This window comes from Pteropus vampyrus, unplaced genomic scaffold (assembly GCF_000151845.1).
Source record: "Pteropus vampyrus isolate Shadow unplaced genomic scaffold, Pvam_2.0 Scaffold30, whole genome shotgun sequence".
NCBI lineage: Eukaryota > Metazoa > Chordata > Mammalia > Chiroptera > Pteropodidae > Pteropus > Pteropus vampyrus.
The window spans coordinates 2,962,118-2,977,605 of NW_011888811.1; the positions used below are offsets into that span (position 1 = coordinate 2,962,118).

The following is a 15,488-nucleotide window of genomic DNA, read 5'->3' on the forward strand; positions in this document are numbered from 1 at the left end:
GGCATAGGTGAAATATCAGTGATATGAGGTTACTTTTTTTTTCAATTTTAAAACTTTCAAGGACCTTGACCTAAGTGACTTAAACTCACTCCTTTCGTCATGTGATGTTTCACTCTTCCGGTTAAAGGGATAGACCATATTTCTCCGTGCCAGCAATGGGTCTATCCATGGGATTTGCTTTGGCCAAAGAACGAGGCAGAGACAGCAATGTAATAGTTCCACGCCTGAGACCTGACACGGCTTCTCTCTCTCCTTGCCTGCTTATGGTTCTGTTATGCCCATGAGAAGATCCTGCTTAGCCTTCTGGTCTCAAGCGAACGACGAGAGACGTGTGGTGCAGAGCCATTAGTGCTGAGCCAACCTGGCACAGAATGGCCGGTGCCCAGCCGGCCTGCAAAGCTGTGTGCCAACTAAATGCTTAACGGTATATGCCACCGAGGCTTATATTTGTTTGATGTGCAGTTTCAATGCAGAAAAGCTGACCAATACAGACATTTCCAACATGCTGGGGTATTACAATTAATTTTCCTCTTTAAAATAAATTTTTATTTTGTCAAATCACTGCCTCTAACCATCCTACCCACTGTCTTCTTCCTATTGTCCCATTATATATCAGACATCTTGGAAAAATATTGTTAACAGTTCTCTTCAGCCATGTGTTAAAAAGTTAACAAAATAATGTGGTATTGGCATGCAGGAAGATACATAGACAAATGGAATACAGTAGAGAGCCCAGAAATAAGCTTTCATGTACATGGTCAAATGGTTTTTCAACAAGGGTGCCATGACCATTTAATACAAAAAGAAAGTCTTTTGATCAAATAATGCTGAGGAACTAGATATGCACGTGCAAAAGAATTAAGTTGGAACCTTACCTTACACTCAAAATGGATCAAAGAGCTAAACATAAGAGAAAAACTATAAATCTTTTACAGAAAAACATTACGGGATTTCTTAGATATGACATGAAAACATAAGCAACAAAAGAAAAAATGAGATAAATTGGAGTTCATTAAAATTAAAGCCTTTTGTGTATAAAAGAACTATCAACAAAGTGAAAGGCAACGCGTGGAATGGAAAGAAAGATATTTGCCTATCATCTATCAGATAAGGGATTCATATCTAGGATATGTGAAGAACTCTTAGAAGTCAACGACAACAACAACAACAACAACAAACCATGCAATTTTTTAAAATGGGCAAAGGACCTGAATAGACATTTCTCCAAAGATACATGAAGGATTAAATACATGAAAAGATGCTCGCACCACTTATCACTGGGTAAATGCAAATCAAAACCACAATGAAATCCACTTCAGACCTATTGCAACGGCCACTGAAAAGAATACAAACAAACAAGTGTCAGCGAGAATGTGGAGAAAGCAGAACCCTTGTACACTGCTGCTGGGAATGTATAATGGTGCAGCTTCTGTGAAAAAAATGGTATATTCTTCAAAGAAACTCTTCAAAACTTAAACTCAAAATTATTTTCTAAACAAGAAATTCCACATTAGGGAATATGCCCTACAGAATTGAAAGCAGAGACTCAATCAGATATTTGTACATTCTTATTTATAGCAACATTATTCATAATAGCCAAAATGTGGAATCAATTCAAGTATCCATTGATAGATGAGTGGATAAACAAACATGGCATACACATACACACATACACATACACACACACACACACACACACACGTGTGCGATGGGACATCACTCAGAAGGAAGGAAATTCTGACTCATGCTACAACATGGATGAACCTTGAAGACACTGCACAAAGTGAAATAAGCCAGAAACAAAGGAACAGATATTGTATGATTCCACTTATATGTGAAGGTGGCCTTAGAGAATATGTAGTCGAATTCATAGGGACAGAAAGTAGAATGGTGACTGCCAGGGAGTGGTGATGAGGGTAATGGGAGTTTATATTTAATGAGTACAAAGTATCAGTTTGAGGAAATAAAAAAGTTCTAGAGATGGATGGTGGTTATGACTGCAGCATGATGAAAATGCGCTCACTGCCACTGAACTCTACACTTAAACATGGTTAAAATGGTAAAGTTCATGTTATATATGTTTTACAATATAGTAAACAAATACCTTATAAGCAAGCAGACTCATTTCAGACCAGTTCAAACCTCTGGAATCATCCAATTAAACACTGATCTTCTGTCACTCAGTGAAACTCAAACTTAGGTTCCTGGAGTGGGGCCAGGTGCAGGGAAGCAGGCACGTCGTGTTTGATGGTGACAGATTTTGTTCTGAGTCTCCTCCTACTCTCTTCTAGGTCTAGCTGTCCTGGGTCAAAGTCTAGAAGGAGGGAAGAGGGACGTCGGGGTTGATTTTAATGAATCAAACCAGTTGATTCTGGTAAGGGGGATGCTTCACGTATGGTTTCTCTTGCTCTGGTCTGCCCGCTGCCGGTGGCTTCTGCAGGTCTGTGATTTCATGTGTGTTGTGCTCTCCCAGGACCTTTCCCTCTCTGCGTGGCTCTGCTCCCACTGCAGCCCTGTGACAAAACTGGTGATTCTGTAACGCAGCAAGTATCCAGACAGAGAGTGAGACACCAACCTCTTCTTTAGAGTCGCCTGCGATTTACTTTAAAATACTTCGGTACAGACAGTGGGCTATGATGGCCTGTGCACTGAATTCACTCTCTTGGAAACATTAGTTTGCATTTGACCTACTCTCATCAGAAACGCAGAGCCCAGTGAAAGCTAGAGAGCATGGATGATGTCAATCAGGGATCTAGAGATGCCGAAGACAAGTATTTTAAATATACCTGTCTTAATCTTCACTGGAGGGTTTGCTAACTAGGATGAAGTGTATGAAAATAATTTCTCATTTAAGGAAGAGTGACGTTTAAGATATGGGGGTGGCTAAAACATCTGCCCTTGCATAAACAGTGGAAAACAGAATGACTGGCTAACAGACTGACATTCTTAGAGGAAAACCTTTTGAGTCCGTGACATCCATCGTTCTCTCCTGTCCTTCCCCCTCTTTCAAACTTATCGAGAAAGATTCCATTCCTTGATTCAGTTAGAAAATTAAGTGATGATGCCATAGGAATGGTGTTGCAAACTTTCGTGCAACCACTTGCTAAGGTACCTAATAGCCAGAATTCCTCGGGACTTCCTTGACCTTACAGAAAGACGTTAAATGATTCGATTGCCTGTGTTTCTATTTGCTAATAAACGTTTGCCTGAGTTGCAAAATTTGTTCCGGGTACATAATAGATGTTCAACAATGTTTGTGGAATAAACGACCACACAGGAAGCTGAAAACCTACTATTTTTCATTTGCAAAAGATGAAGTGAGGCTGGACTGGGAATTAAGCAATCTGGAAAATTTATAAAGTGGGAATCTAATATAAAGGGGAAACTGGCTGTGTACAGAAGCTAGAGGGATAAGTAGATAAATGGTCTCACTGTTGCTTATGTCAGTTCATGATGGTTATAGGGCTTATCTAGCATTCTCTTTATATTCTTAACCTCTTCTTGAAATTGGGAATAACGCACCCTCTTGTAGTACATTCCAGGGGACACCAAGTTAAGTATCTCCCTTGAGCCCAATTACACCCTCTTCCAAATAGGAGCCCTGTTGCTCTCATGAAGTCATAGACTCTCAAAGGAACAGCAGCTGCAGCAGCAGCTGTAATGCTGAATAGAACCTTAAGTGAGTAGCCTAGAAGGCCAGTGAACAATGAATTATAATAAACCAACGATAATTAGTAATAAAAGCCTTAAAATAACTGTGCTCATGAGATAGTATTGGCCATATCCTTGCTGTGTTCTGGAAATAATAGAATCGTTTTTTCACCAATGTAACTACAATGGCAATTAAAAGCTGATTTAGGATCAAAGGCAACCTCAAGGTTATAAATGTAAGTAGCTTTCTCTGAAAGTATAAATATCTTGCTCATTTTTCATCTTCACTTAAAAAAAAAAAAGTAGGAAGGGGCTTTTGAATTCTGTTCAAAAAAATAAAAAGTAGGCAAAATCAGTTGATAAGTACATCATTCAAGAAATATAAAAATATTTTTTTTATGTCTAAAACCTTTGGGAGAGAGAGGGTATAAAGCAACATGAGAAACAAAAATGTCTGTTTACACTGTGTTTTCTATCTGAACGGGAAAACTTTTAAGATGCGAAAGAAATTTGGAAATGGCGGTGAATAAGACAGGCAAAAGTAGTCGGATGGCTCGGAATGGAAGAGGTGAGATTTGGTTGGGCCCAAAAAGTTTCTTCCTGTTGCTATGTCATATAAGTACCTATGGATTGTTGAAGCTTCACTGTTTCGTAATCATTTGTCATAGATTTAAAAAAGGTTTACTTGTTGAAATCATCATCTCTAGATACAAGCACAAAACCATAGCATTGAGAAGGCATCAAAATCATTAAGGGCGATGTTAAAAAATTACAGCTTTACCAGAGGGGAAGGGAGTAAGGGAGGCTGAAGAGGGTAAAGGGGGTTAAATCTATGGTGACGAAGGAGACAAGACTTTGTGTGGTGAGCACACAATGCAACATACAGATGACGTATTATAGAATTGTACAACTGAAAATTAGATAATGTTATTACTCAATAGCACCCCGATCAATTTAAATAAATAAATAAATAAATATGTCATATTAGTGTCAGTGATTCGGAATTAGGATAATATTATAATAGCAGTGAGTTTCCAAGGGGAACACTGTGTAATCCCATGTAGTTGGTATTGCAAATAGAATTTAGATTGTCTCCTGAGACCAAGGGGAAGTGGATTAAGAGTATTACACAGGGGAATGACACTTTTGGATGTATATTTTACAAATATCCTTCTGAAATTTTGGTGGAGAACTACACGGCAGAGCGGCACCCAACACCAATGATCATGTGGCTCTGTAAATAAACTTGTATTTCTGCCCTGGCTGCAAGGGGAAAATGAAATAAAGCAGAACAAACGTGTCCACATACTAAGATGAAAATGAAACATTTGTCAGAAAAAGATTCTAACATGATCATGTTACTTACCAGAAACAAAATAAAAGGTAAATCAAAAGTGAATGAATAAGTGAACCTGAACATGAACTAAGGCATTTATACAAGGCCTACCAGCATCATGGGTGGACCAAAGGATACCTAGCCTCAACCAAGATCTTTTCATTTGAACTGTAACCTGTAACATGATCCTATCCCTAATTCCTACTCCATCACTCATTTCAGACCAGTTCAAACCTCTGGAATCATCCAATTAAACACTGATCTTCTGTCACTCAGTGAAACTCAAACTTAGGTTCCTGGAGTGGGGGCAGGTGCAGGGAAGCAGGCACATCGTGTTTGATGGTGACAGATTTTGTTCTGAGTCTCCTCCTACTCTCTTCTAGGTCTAGCTGTCCTGGGTCAAAGTCTAGAAGGAGGGAAGAGGGACGTCGGGGTTGATTTTAATGAATCAAACCAGTTGATTCTGGTAAGGGGGATGCTTCACGTATGGTTTCTCTTGCTCTGGTCTGCCCGCTGCCGGTGGCTTCTGCAGGTCTGTGATTTCATGTGTGTTGTGCTCTCCCAGGACCTTTCCCTCTCTGCGTGGCTCTGCTCCCACTGCAGCCCTGTGACAAAACTGGTGATTCTGTAACGCAGCAAGTATCCAGACAGAGAGTGAGACACCAACCTCTTCTTTAGAGTCGCCTGAGATTTACTTTAAAATACTTCGGTACAGACAGTGGGCTATGATGGCCTGTGCACTGAATTCACTCTCTTGGAAACATTAGTTTGCATTTGACCTACTCTCATCAGAAACGCAGAGCCCAGTGAAAGCTAGAGAGCATGGATGATGTCAATCAGGGATCTAGAGATGCAGAAGACAAGTATTTTAAATATACCTGTCTTAATCTTCACTGGAGGGTTTGCTAACTAGGATGAAGTGTATGAAAATAATTTCTCATTTAAGGAAGAGTGACGTTTAAGATATGGGGGTGGCTAAAACATCTGCCCTTGCATAAACAGTGGAAAACAGAATGACTGGCTAACAGACTGACATTCTTAGAGGAAAACCTTTTGAGTCCGTGACATCCATCGTTCTCTCCTGTCCTTCCCCCTCTTTCAAACTTATCGAGAAAGATTCCATTCCTTGATTCAGTTAGAAAATTAAGTGATGATGCCATAGGAATGGTGTTGCAAACTTTCGTGCAACCACTTGCTAAGGTACCTAATAGCCAGAATTCCTCGGGACTTCCTTGACCTTACAGAAAGACGTTAAATGATTCGATTGCCTGTGTTTCTATTTGCTAATAAACGTTTGCCTGAGTTGCAAAATTTGTTCCGGGTACATAATAGATGTTCAACAATGTTTGTGGAATAAACGATCACACAGGAAGCTGAAAACCTACTATTTTTCATTTACAAAAGATGAAGTGAGGCTGGACTGGGAATTAAGCAATCTGGAAAATTTATAAAGTGGGAATCTAATATAAAGGGGAAACTGGCTGTGTACAGAAGCTAGAGGGATAAGTAGATAAATGGTCTCACTGTTGCTTATGTCAGTTCATGATGGTTATAGGGCTTATCTAGCATTCTCTTTATATTCTTAACCTCTTCTTGAAATTGGGAATAACGCACCCTCTTGTAGTACATTCCAGGGGACACCAAGTTAAGTATCTCCCTTGAGCCCAATTACACCCTCTTCCAAATAGGAGCCCTGTTGCTCTCATGAAGTCATAGACTCTCAAAGGAACAGCAGCTGCAGCAGCAGCTGTAATGCTGAATAGAACCTTAAGTGAGTAGCCTAGAAGGCCAGTGAACAATGAATTATAATAAACCAACGATAATTAGTAATAAAAGCCTTAAAATAACTGTGCTCATGAGATAGTATTGGCCATATCCTTGCTGTGTTCTGGAAATAATAGAATCGTTTTTTCACCAATGTAACTACAATGGCAATTAAAAGCTGATTTAGGATCAAAGGCAACCTCAAGGTTATAAATGTAAGTAGCTTTCTCTGAAAGTATAAATATCTTGCTCATTTTTCATCTTCACTTAAAAAAAAAAAAGTAGGAAGGGGCTTTTGAATTCTGTTCAAAAAAATAAAAAGTAGGCAAAATCAGTTGATAAGTACATCATTCAAGAAATATAAAAATATTTTTTTTATGTCTAAAACCTTTGGGAGAGAGAGGGTATAAAGCAACATGAGAAACAAAAATGTCTGTTTACACTGTGTTTTCTATCTGAACGGGAAAACTTTTAAGATGCGAAAGAAATTTGGAAATGGCGGTGAATAAGACAGGCAAAAGTAGTCGGATGGCTCGGAATGGAAGAGGTGAGATTTGGTTGGGCCCAAAAAGTTTCTTCCTGTTGCTATGTCATATAAGTACCTATGGATTGTTGAAGCTTCACTGTTTCGTAATCATTTGTCATAGATTTAAAAAAGGTTTACTTGTTGAAATCATCATCTCTAGATACAAGCGCAAAACCATAGCATTGAGAAGGCATCAAAATCATTAAGGGCGATGTTAAAAAATTACAGCTTTACCAGAGGGGAAGGGAGTAAGGGAGGCTGAAGAGGGTAAAGGGGGGTCAAATATATGGTGATGGAAGGAGACAAGACTTTGTGTGGTGAGCACACAATGCAACATACAGATGACGTATTATAGAATTGTACAACTGAAAATTAGATAATGTTATTACTCAATAGCACCCCGATCAATTTAAATAAATAAATAAATAAATATGTCATATTAGTGTCAGTGATTCGGAATTAGGATAATATTATAATAGCAGTGAGTTTCCAAGGGGAACACTGTGTAATCCCATGTAGTTGGTATTGCAAATAGAATTTAGATTGTCTCCTGAGACCAAGGGGAAGTGGATTAAGAGTATTACACAGGGGAATGACACTTTTGGATGTATATTTTACAAATATCCTTCTGAAATTTTGGTGGAGAACTACACGGCAGAGCGGCACCCAACACCAATGATCATGTGGCTCTGTAAATAAACTTGTATTTCTGCCCTGGCTGCAAGGGGAAAATGAAATAAAGCAGAACAAACGTGTCCACATACTAAGATGAAAATGAAACATTTGTCAGAAAAAGATTCTAACATGATCATGTTACTTACCAGAAACAAAATAAAAGGTAAATCAAAAGTGAATGAATAAGTGAACCTGAACATGAACTAAGGCATTTATACAAGGCCTACCATCATCATGGGTGGACCAAAGGATACCTAGCCTCAACCAAGATCTTTTCATTTGAACTGTAACCTGTAACATGATCCTATCCCTAATTCCTACTCCATCAGACAAATGTTTTTATATTCTACAGGCCTATCTCTTTGAAAGCAATATTTTTCTATTATCTAGCATCCAAAAAAATCTTATGCCTCAGATTATTTTTTTGCCTGAACTCCAAAGGAAGCTCTTCTAATGCTATTCAGATTGATGTCGAAAAATGCGCCATTTTAATTCATTCCAGCTCTGTCAGTTTGTGCTCCTTTCTCTTCTCCATGAGTGTACCTTCTGCTCGTGGCCACCTGATTCTCAACATGGGTTATCCACTGTCATGAGCTGACCTGGATCCCTGATTTTCTGACCTTTGCCTTTTGACCTCTCCCATTTCTTACACTGAGAGCGTACTTTCTTTAGCTTCTGACCTAAGATTTCCTCATTAGCAGGCACTAATGAGTACTCAGGTCAAAGCAGAAAGAAGACCTTGTCACACTTTTACCTCTTGGAGCTTATGTATTGCCAGGCCTGATTTCCAACTCAAAGAATAATGGGATCGAAATATATCTACAGACTTGCCATCACACAAATAAAAGGTTCTGCTTTGGATATATCTTCCTACCTGAGCAAATGCTCACAGCATTTGAGTCAAATTTCTACCCTTTTTCACTGTACCCTGTGGACAGGGTTACTGGAATACTATCAATAGCCATCATTTAAATAATTTATTGTTTCACTTGTACATGTTTTCCATGTGTTTTTCTGATTTAACCTTTATAACAAGCTCCTAAGATGACTTCTATTATTATTCCCATTTTACAAGTTGGGAAACTATAACATGAAGATGTTAAATAGCTTGCCAAAATTATACAGTTAGAAAAATTCACCTCAGTTAGACAGAATTCATCTCAAGCCTGTATTGTTCTAAACCCTCACACTTAGCTACTAGCTAGAATGTGATCCAGGAAAGAAGAAAGTAAAATACTTATGTCTTATGCTATCTATTATGCTTTATTCTTAGATTTAAGAATAAAAAAGATATAATTCACGTCATAATATGAAAATAAAATGTTATAAGAAAAAAGTTTCATGGATGAGTTTAAATATTATACCAGCTATTTAAAATATTAGTAACATTAATTTTCCTCACAAGTTACTTTGGTATTGACATAATATCAACCAGCAGGCCAGCTGTTCAAATTCAAAATCACCAATTCTGAAGATCAATGTCTAAAACCCAAGTTATGCCTTAATCTATTCTACTGAATTTTAGTGTCACAGCTAACTTTTCTCACTCCTGAGTGAAGTATCTTTCTTTCTGTCTCTAAACATGAGGGGGAAATGTGTATTTCCAAACAAGCTGTTGTAAAATTTGCAGAATATTGAAAATTCTCCTTCAAGGCTAGAAAACTCAGTTTCTTTAATAATTCAAACCTCTGTCTTCCTAGGTGGGCTTCACAATTGCAATGAGAAGTGAGGAAGCCTGAGATTGCCTGCCTTCCCCAGGAAGCAAACTCTTCTTAGCATACCAATCAGGATGTTTCCCTCTTTGACTCCCATAGATCAATAACACCACTGCTGCCACAGTATCTATCCAACAGAGGACTCCATTCCAGAATTCACCCATGAAACATCTTCAAATACAGTAGCGAATATTATCTGCAACTCATCAATTTCTCAGCTCCTCTGGCCTTAGCTTACATGTATCTAATATCAAGAGTTCGTATACCGAGTCTTTAACATTATAGCAATTTCATTTGGGATTTTATTTCGGTAAGGAAAATATTCTTTGGGAACTATATTATTTTTCTTCAGCTTGTTCCTTTTCCTAGGAACCATCTCCCCCAAATCCCACAGACTTGTCATTTTTACAGTTGAAGTCTCAGCTTTATCATAAAGTTTATTCTCTGTAGGCATGAACGAGCAAAACCAAAGTGAAAGGAATGAACTGAAAAACAAAACAAATAAACCAAAAAAACCCTGGAAATCTCTAGAAAGTATACACAAGCAACCTATCTTGTATTAAAAACAAAAAGACAAAAAAGCCCATCAAAAAAACCCCACAAAAAAATACAAAAATGCCTCATGTCACAGGTTCAAGTCACACATTCCCATGTTGATTAAAAAGCAAAGTGAATGATAATAGAAAATGATAAATTCATTTTAGTTGTAGGATTTTTTTATAGGTTTCCCGGTGCTGTTACACATGCTATCTCATTGCTTGTTTAAAACCTTTGGACAAATCTAATGCAACGTGCAATTTGCCTTGCTACTATGTTGTGTTCTAGTTTTACAGAACAAAACTGTAAATGACGTTAGATATGCAAATAAGCAAAAGAAACTACTAAGTAGAGAAAAAAACACCCTTGAAGACAGCAAAGAACTCAAGTTTTAGAAAAGCACATAATTAATTATAGCCTGGATCTCTTTCAAAATCTCATTCACCAACTGGCTAATGCTTAGGAAGAAACACACTGGGTTACAGAAGGCCTCTAAGGATGAGAATGGCCAGCTCTGGGACAGTCAGCCTCAGTAGAACATATCAGTTCTCCCTCCAATATGAATCATCTCTCTCCAGTCCAAAGGCGTAATATATACAACGAAGAAAAAGAACACATCGTTACATGCTCATAGAACAAAATAGCCAAGTCAGGATGGTTGCTTAGATTTTGGAAAGCAAGATTACACTGTTAGGTATCTAGTCAGACATGAGCAACACGGGGAACAAAGGAATAGGGGCCCAGCCCAGAGACCACCCAAAGAACACCCCAGTCATAGTAGAATTCTGAGTACACACATGCACACTAGGCAAAGAGTTATAGAGCAGCCAGGTGTCAATCAAAATGACCTCACTTGCCAATCACCTAGGAATGCCTTTGGAACCACCCATCACGGCCCCAATATAAGGCAGATGTTCCCACTTCTGGACCCGTCTTTTGCCCTCTTGTTGTTGTTGTGGTTGTTATTACTATACCCTTTTGCAGCTCTCACCGCTGGGACCACTTGCCACTTTGGGGCATACTTTGTCTTTATCCATGTGCCTCCTTGGGGCATTCTTTGTCTAAAATATACTTTTGATAAAACTTAAATCTCAATGACCTATGATTCATTACTGTGTCATTTGAGAAAGAACTGAGGGAAAATGCTAACTACAGTTCTGGGCCACTGTTATCCCTCTCCCTCCCCGCTGCCATTGAGGTGACACCCAACTCCCGGATTCGCCCCTACAGTGACAGCACCAGTAAAAAAAGGTGAACACATAAAATCAAACCTTGACAGAGGGGAAGAGGCTAGATTTCATATCTAGGTCTATGTATGGATATTAATGTAATTTTTTTTAAGTTTTCTGTTATCATTAGTTCATTTAAACAACTTTCTTTAGCCCTTACACGTCGGGCATGGCGGGGGTTAAATGATTAAGACACTGTCTTTATTAGCAAATAACCCTTGGTCTAGAGATAAAATCTGAGAAGAATTATGATAAGTGATAAACCGAGAACGTAAGGAGGTCCCCTGATAACTCACTTCTCCTGGGAGGAGGGAAGAGAAGCTATTTGTTTTTTTTGATAAACACATGCATTTTTCTTTCTTTCTTTCTTTCCTTTTTTTTTCATGCAGGGAGCAGCAAGAAAGGTTAGAATCCTAAGGACAAGAAAAATACCAAATGAGGCAACTGTTGATTTGCATATTCGCTTAGGAACAAGAATTCACCCACGCTCTGAATGAGTGAACGCAAGAGCAACTCCTTTTGGTTTACGATGCACACGTGTACTGTCATTCCAGGGGATTACCTTTAGAAGAGCTTCACCAGGCGCTGCTCTTGAACACGCCACACAGACACACCACGCGGAGCCCACTGGATGTCTTCGTTCAATCTGGAAGGCAAGAAAAGCACTGGTTAAAGCTATCCACTTATGACACAAAGGTAATGTTGAGAATAAATGATAGGAAATATCCACACACCAAAAAGATCTGCCCCCCAAACACAGAGAATGCCAAGGGCAGAGGTGGATTAGTGGGTTTATCTCAGAAGTGGCAGGTTTCTGCATTTCAGAAACATCATGCTGGAGTGGGTGATGCAAGAGCTTTATGTGAATAAAACCAAGATCCTCATTCACTGGGAAGTCTTGGGTTTCTTTTTTTGATCTGCACCCAGTGTGGAAATCCTAGATTAACCCGATAGAGCCAGTTTTTCTTGTCTTAGTTGCTGCTGCCATGAGGATTCGAGATGATTGTAAAACACACGGTTTGTCATTATAACCATTAACAAACATGATATAGAAAGTAAAGAAAAAAGTTTAAAAAAAGAAAGAGCCAACTAAAAGAAAAACCCACCTCTAACTTTTAACAGTTTTGCTTTCCTCCCAAAGGTCACACAAGCTATTTATTTTGTCTCTCTGTTGGGTGACTGTATGCATTTCATTTCATCAATTACAGAGAGATCATCAGAAAGTCATTATTTGTCTTAGATTTGGACTTAATTCAGTTCAGTGCAAAGGAAAGTGGGCAAGCGCTATGAAAGCTGCAAAACAAGGCACCATATAATGTGTCACTATCCCATGAGCACGACTTCACACTTGGTGCAGCCTTCCATGAGACTATTACAGAATTTACAACAAATAACAGTAACACACTTGTGAATCTCCTTTAATGTTGGTAGCACAAGTTAAAAACAACGACGACAAAATTACATTTGGGCCCTCTCCAAGATTAACAGAATGAGGGTGACAAGGCAATATTTAGGGATATGTGCAAATTTAGGGAAACTTGATGATTTTAACAGGTTTCTGCATTGTTTGGGGCCTTTTCTATGAGTTACGATTGGCAATCAGATAAAAACTGTCAATTGAGATAATCGGAAAAAACTTACTTAGTGAAATCCAATATTGGAGCCCTAAAACTTTTCTCGTTACATAAGAATTTCTGGAACTATGATCCTAAGATAAACACAACGGAAGTGTAAAGGCAGATGTTTTGGCCTCTATTTCCAAGGTAACTGTACTCACTGCTAACTTTTAATGAATGTCGGCTATAGAGAGCTTTATTTCTTGGGCCTACTTTTTTTTAAAGAAGGAATCTAAAATTCTGCATAGAAATGGACATGATCATATTCTTGCATTTGAAAGGAAAATTACAATAATTAAGTGCTTAAAAGTTTCACAAATAAGATTTTTTTGTCCGATTTAAAAAAAAAAATCTGGCTTTTTGTAAACAGGATCGAATTCATATGACCAGTTTCATAAAAATCAACCTTACGGGACAAATTTTGTACTTCTGATGTACAATCTACACAGAATCTCCTAAATCTTAACTATGGAGAAAATTTCTAGTCACTGGAGTTTACCAAATGGTACTGTAAAGAAACAGTAAACGCACCAGAATGACAGGTTTCATTTACCAGAAGATGGTAAAATCCTGTCAATGTCATTTCCATCCAGAAGGTTTTTGCTGAAATAATAAAAAATGAATGAAGGAAATCAAATGTAGTCATCTAGTTAAATATTCATTTTCTAATCTTTGGGGAGCTGTTTATTATCCTGTGAACACCTGGCCTTTAGTAGAACACTGTGGGGTTTTAAACTTGCTATTGTGCCACAGCAAATTCCAAGAGGGCTGTAAGTTAAATCTATTATTGGGGGTGAGGGTGGGGAGTTAAAATAATCAATTGTCCTTCTCAATCTAGGAATAATCTAAAGAAACTGTGATTCCAAGAGAAAAAAAAAAAAAAAAAACCTGGGTAGTCCTTTCAGGGCCTGAGCAAGGGAAGCTTGTGTGGTACAAAACTTGAGGCATCCTTTCAGAGGTGCTGACTCAGCACTTGCAAGAAGCAAGAAGAAGGGCTTCCTTACATTTTGCACCCCAGGCACCTCCTTTACTTTACCTTGGTCCTGGCCCTGAGTTCTCTGTCACTTGTGATAACGGTATTTAAGAAGTTTCATTGATAAACATTAGTAGAATAAAAAATATTTTTGATATGTTTGGTAGAATTGTGAGACAATATGTTTGCCACAATCGCAACTTAAATAAGAAAAACATGTATTTTGACCCATAACTGAGAAAATGAATGCAAATCTCAAATAGGCAGGAAGGGTAAGAAATGAGGCAAGGCATAAAAAGGAAATGCCTGGCAGGTTATTTCCTAACCTCATTCCCCTTCCCCAGGATGTGCACTGGAGAAAAGCGAAGTCAGGGGCACTAGGAGAAAAAAACAAAAACAAAAAACAAGTGGGATGGGAGGAAAAAAGAAACGAACATAGCATGCATTGGGCAAATAAGGAGGTACATGACTCAGCAAAACACACAAAACATCAAAATACCTAGGTGGAAAGTGGAAAGAAAATGGTTACGTAAATTAGGCTATGTAAATCGATTCAAATCTGAGCCTTGTCGTATTAGGTAAGTTTTTGAAGCAAGTTAATTCCTGTGAAACACATTTCTCATCTATCAAGGAAGAACGATAAAAATAAGAATAAGTCAAACTGTCTTTATGGGAATCAACAAATTTCTTAGGAGTCTGTGAGCTGACCAAGAGAAATAAAGTCCCTCGGAAGTCCCTTAGTGGTTGTGCAACACAGATATCTTAGCCTATAGGTTATACTTTTGTATTACAGGAGTTTGAGGTTCCATTATGTCTCCAGACAAATACTGTTTAGAAATGTTTTCTCTTCATTTGACATCCCCACCCCCGCCTCCCCATTTAGCTTTGCTAAACAAAGAAAGATGATTTGTCTATTCAAAAGAAAACCTTATAGTCACAAAAATGTTATCTACACATCGGGCCAGAAAGACTGAGAGATATTTTTGTTTTGTTTTGTTTTGTTTTTGTTTTGAAAAAAAGAAAGAAAAAAAAAAAAACAGGACATCATCAATATGGTCGAGCAATTTCAACTTGAACCTCTCTTTCTGGGAACATGTTGGAGTAAAACCATTACCTCCATTTGCTGAGCTGACTCTTGTCAGGAAGCAGGATGCCAAGAGGACATGGTTAATTAGAAATTATATGTCTATATTTTTCATCAGCAATCATTTCAGAAGACAAATAACATAACTAAAGCCAAGATTCCAGAGCAAGTGTAAGATTACCCCATTCTCATTACCAGTATGCAAGTGTTACTGCATTAGGAAATTCAAATGGGGAAGTCTAAAGAACCTGGAAGATACTTATTAGGGTCAAGAGGTTTTGCCTTTGATGGGAGTGAATCTCCCAACTGCAGCTCTGGGCTCCCTGATGGAAGCTACTGCCCTTTCTTGTTCTCTGTAGTGAGAATATACGTGGGCCCGTCC

The 15,488-nt window shown here is 38.3% G+C and overlaps 1 pseudogene; it reads left to right on the top strand.

Annotated features, from left to right (window-relative positions):
- The first annotated feature begins 7,246 nt into the window (after nt 1–7,246).
- The window catches only part of LOC105289945, a 134,734-nt pseudogene continuing 126,492 nt past the window's right edge, over nt 7,247–15,488 (top strand).